General features: G+C 48.9%; 1 long non-coding RNA gene across 1 annotated transcript; it reads right to left on the bottom strand.

The window, feature by feature from the left end:
* Window positions 1–3,147: 3,147 nt before the first annotated feature.
* Window positions 3,148–4,631, bottom strand: LOC119114729 (uncharacterized). The gene is made up of 3 exons (XR_005096057.1): window positions 4,521–4,631; window positions 3,723–3,814; window positions 3,148–3,352 (listed from the first exon to the last, which is right to left on the bottom strand). It is a non-coding gene; the product is annotated as an uncharacterized LOC119114729 (long non-coding RNA).
* Between the last annotated feature and the right edge of the window lie 380 nt (window positions 4,632–5,011).

The raw sequence follows: 5,011 nt of genomic DNA, 5'->3' as shown, positions 1-5,011 counted from the left end.
ACATAATATCCTATTGGTCATGCAGTCCCGCTCGCCGGTGCTATTTATGTTAATGACTGGTCCCTGAGAGTTTACCAGATCGTGTTTTTGAAATACTACAGAGGTGGGACATTCCATTTAGAATGTATGCTCCCTAAAACTAGCTCAAAACTTTCAGTGCACTTTCCATTGGAATTGTTGGCGATGCGCGTCGGTTCAAATCCGTTTCGCACGCCGCAATCGCCTCCCGCAGTGGTATGCTGGAATGAAGTCCACTCACATCTATTTAAAAGATGATTGGGATGCCCTTATTATGAGACCCGATTGGTTGTGGTAATTTGTCAATCTTTTTGTGGGAGTTTGGTGTGTCATGGATAACGGACTTCTGTTTCCACATAAATTTGCAGGTCATTTTCGCACGGTCAGCCAGGCGCTCCGCCGCCCGGTGTCTGCCACTGGCGATCCCCTGAAATGGCATCTCATCTTGTGTAGTTTTGGGTCGTCCCAGAGGTTGCCTGACCAAGGATTGGTTGCCGCCATGTCGTGCATCTGGTGTCTTCCCATGGAACCTACTCTCATCATCTTGTTGATGAGGTTTTTTTGCCTTTGCTTGCACGTTAGATGTTTGATCGGCCTCCGTGCCCTGATGGATGGGTTGCCTCCAATTGCTGCGTAAAGCTGTTCGCTATACTGCTCTTGGTCAATGAGCTCCATCCCGGAACCTTTATCCGCATGCCGTATAATTATTGATTGGTCTTCAATCAGACCACGGAACGCTAATTCTTTTCTCTAGATAGGCTGCTGTTGTTTTTCTCACGTGTTCGGGTGATAATTTCCCTTGTAACTTTCTCCAGGCATAGATCTAGCCTGGGATCTCAATTCCCTGGAACATCCAGCTGAACTTTTCGTCTTTGATTGCTTGGTCGCTAGCTTCAGTATCCTGACCGTCCTCTCTCTGCCTCCCGTGCCAGTACTCCCGTAGCCGTATCACGTGCTCCCATTATTTCAGATTGGCGATCATTTTCGCAGATGACGTCTTCCTAGTCGGAATAAAGTTCCAGTCTTTGCTTAGCAGGTATACTTCGGCAGATGTTAATTTCTTCATCGGTAGGTAATTGGCCTCTGCCAAATCTCGCTTTTGTTTTGATACTGGTGCTCTTGTTGATACCGTGGCTGCTGGCGGTCCTGGTGCTGCCGTTTCTGCTGGTGCTTCTGCTGCTCGCGCCCTGCTTCTGCTCCTGTTTTTGCTCGCACCCTTGCTGTTGCTGGTGCTGCTGCTGGTGATGCTGCTGCATTTCCTGGTGCTGGTGCTGGTGCTACTCCTAGTGGGACTGCTGGAGCTGCTCCTGGTGCAGTTCCTGGTTGTGCTGCAGCTGGCGCTGCTGATACTCATGCTACTTTTCCTCCCCCTCTTTTCTCCCTTCCCCTTTTTTGTTCCCGCTGCTTTCGCCGCTGCTCTTGCTGATGCTCTTGCTGCTGCTAGTACTCCTACTGCCTCTGCTGCTGCTGCTAACGCAGCAGCTGTGCTGCGCAGTTGACAATATCCCCTCGAAGTGGCGTAGGCTTCTTTTGTGTGGTGTTCCAAAGCTCTCTTTTTGGCTTTTCTCCGTTGGAGGATAAAACTGCAAGTAAAATGATGGACTCCTCGGTGGCATGTCTTGTTTATTGTTTAAATGCCTGAAGTCAAAGGAAGGATTTTGTTTAAAGGCACACACACACACACACGCACGCACGCACGCACGCACACACACACACACACACACACACACACACACACACACACACACACACACACACACACACACACACACACACACACACGCACACACACACACACACACGCACACACACACACACACACACACACACACACACGCACGCACACACACACACACACATACACACACACACACACACATATATATATATATATATATATATATATACATATATATATATATATATATATATATATATATATATATATATATATATATAACAATATTGCCTGTACACCAGCGCGAAGTCGGCACTCACCGCCTTCATGGGCGTTTGTTCGAGGCTTCGTATGGTACGTTTGTCGTTTTTGGTGCGTGGTTATAGAATGCTGCCAAAGCTCAGTGATTTTTTTCAGTATTTCGACCAGTCCGATGTCCATAATCAAGACAATTATTACTTTATACACATGCTCTTGTACACAATAGATGTATAAAAGTTCGTTTTTCATAGTATCTAGGGAAAGACATTTTGTGTGTAGTATAATATGATGTGTATGAATGATATTTAAGAATGACCTATATCCTCAGTTCCCCCTTCAACGTATCAGATAGCTTAGAGGCTAAATATCACCACTCCTTCATTTCTGGCCTTGGAGTACACAATTTGGACTACGGAAAAAGATGAAGATATTCTAAAGGCAAAAATATCCACGGGTTCCTGGCATCACTGGAGTTTAAAGTTTATTCACGTACGTCCCCGTGAAAAACCATAGCTGTTTTTCCACAGCATGCCTATCGCCATGAAGCTGCTGCCCCACCCAAGTTACCACTGAGGGCACTCCTGCGTTCACTCAGCTCATCTTCTTTTGCCGGAGGATGGGGAGGGGGTCGGCTGCATGACGTGGGCCTCTGCGGTGGCGCATCGAACTAGACAACATTTCAAAGCATCCTCATATCTATTTGAGTCACGGATCTGCGGATCTACGGCTGCAGTGAAGGGTGTTGGCACGTGCTTTCCCCCAATGTCATGGCAGTTAAGGTGGCCTGCTCCTGCCAATGATCGGAGCACCAACACCACGGATATGGGCAGTGGGTGCTTCTCTATTTTCATTTACGAGGCCACCATATTTCTGTTCTTCACTCACACTGGTATCTGTCAGCGGTTGTGCAGGAGGTACAAACGATCTGATCATCCGTGAGTGTTGCGTGTTGTGCTCTCTAACCATTTGCTGGTCCCCCGCGTATTACCAACGCGGTTCTCAATATCAGTGTATCGTGTAACAATTTTGTTTACACAGTTCACAGCACTTACAGTAGGTAACAATCCATTCGTTTCTGACATATTTAAAAATCGCAGCATTGTCCAAGTTGCAAATATAAACGCCAACGATCCAATTTGCATCATGTAACGTTTTGGTCTGCCGATCAGTTCCAGAACCCAAACGAAGTGCTTGCTCAAGCCTGTATTTCAGGGCTACACTGCAGCGCACGTGGCAGCAGCACTGGTCGCAGCATCAGTTGGGTCGCTTGGCCGGGCGCGACAGCAGCCGGGCTGCGCCCTTGCTGACGGCGGCCAGGTCGGACGGCGTCGAGAACGGCCGGCGGCTCGCCAGCCGGTTCGGGTCGGCAGAGGCTGTCGCTGACGTGCCGGAAGTCTGAGAAATAGACGTGGACGATATTAGGTTTTGAATCGAATGAGAATTGCGATAAGGGGTGGAGTTATCGATCGGTTGAGGGAATGATCGTGACAAGGACGACAATCGGCAGCGCATTGTCAGAGCAGACGCATAGTGACTAGAAGTCATGCGTTAGTTTACGCACGTTGCCGGAATCACCAAACGCATATCTTTCGCTTTTCGCACACCAGTGCAATGAAACACAGCATGTTACATGGACGCAGCATTTAGCGCACATTACGGCCGTTGTTCAGGAAGACAGATATGCCCAACTATATCACATAGAGCTTTATTTATGACAATTAACACGAAGAACACGATGACCTTCGAATATTTAAGAATCACTCACTGTCGACCCACTGGAACTAGATGTTTCAGAGACAGTCCTTTCCTTCTTTTTTGTCATATCGGTCTCCTTAGTCATTTCGGCTGTGCGATTGTCTGTGAAAACAATAATGCCTTAGCCACTGACCCAGCCGACCCTCTCTCTGTGACGGTACACTTCGAACACGACGGACCAACTCAACGCGCTTCAGAAACACACCTCAGTTCGCAAATAATGCAGTAACCTCACAAGCAAAAGGCGCTCATCAGTTATACCTCTTTACAACTATTCATACACGTGGCAGGGGGGGGGGGGGGGGGTTCGAGCCGTTTTAAAACACTCGCTGTTTGCGCCTCCGATGGGTATGGCTTGCAGCCGAGGAGCAGCGACCAGGTGACAGATGAGGTGATGTCAGGGGGCAGGGTGGACTGTGTGCAGCATTATGTCATGTAAACATTCACCACAAAGTCTGACGCTGACCAGGAAATCACAATGGGATGGACCCCGCCACGGTTCACGCAACACGGCACTGTTTGACATGTTCTCTGAGCCCGGAAACCCATACAAGCCGAACGCTCGGACAAAATCTAAAAAATACACCGTTACACTTAGAGCTGCTGTGAAGAAAACACTACCACGCACCACAAACACCATTCCCTGTCACCTCCAAGGTGATAACGGGTGGGTCGATTATTCATCCCCATTGCCCGATGACAGTAGTAAACCTGATGAAGAGCACGTGAGAACGATATTAGCTGGGGTTCAGACCACTACCTTACTTCGCCAACACTCGCGCGTCCCACAGGTACAACCGGCACTTACCGAATCCTGGATGTAGGTGACCACTCTAGCCACCGGTGTGGGCGCAAACTGACCCACGACGACATCGATGCACCCTAACACTCCAGCCATCATAGCCGCCGGGGAAGGCGCGGCAGTTCGCCCTTCACCAACCAATGGAAGGGCGCGTGCGGCGGTGCTTGACAAAAGCGCGTTCAGAGACCGGCCGCGAGGACGCCCCACGCGTCCACGCTCCTGCCGTGTTTCCGCCGAGTCCCAGCTTTGCCGACAATCCGCACATTCCCTGCCGACCGTTGGCGCCATGAGGGGATTAGTGGGATTAGCACCTGGCCGCTAACCAAAAATATAAATTTCCTGGGTCACCGTTTCTTGCAGATTGGACTTGCAGAAGACAATTGTACGAAGAGCTTGAACACATTGAAATATCTGATTTGGCATTGCTTTCTTGGAAAGGCGTCGGCTACATGCTCTAACACCGTTTTATATATAGTAAGATGGAGATACATCTTACA

The sequence above is a fragment of the Pollicipes pollicipes genome, unplaced genomic scaffold (genome assembly GCF_011947565.3).
Source record: "Pollicipes pollicipes isolate AB1234 unplaced genomic scaffold, Ppol_2.1 Scaffold_3087;HRSCAF=3621_pilon_pilon_pilon, whole genome shotgun sequence".
NCBI lineage: Eukaryota > Metazoa > Arthropoda > Thecostraca > Pollicipedomorpha > Pollicipedidae > Pollicipes > Pollicipes pollicipes.
The sequence above is the reverse complement of the archived record's forward strand: the minus strand, read 5'-3'. Positions and strand labels throughout refer to the sequence as shown.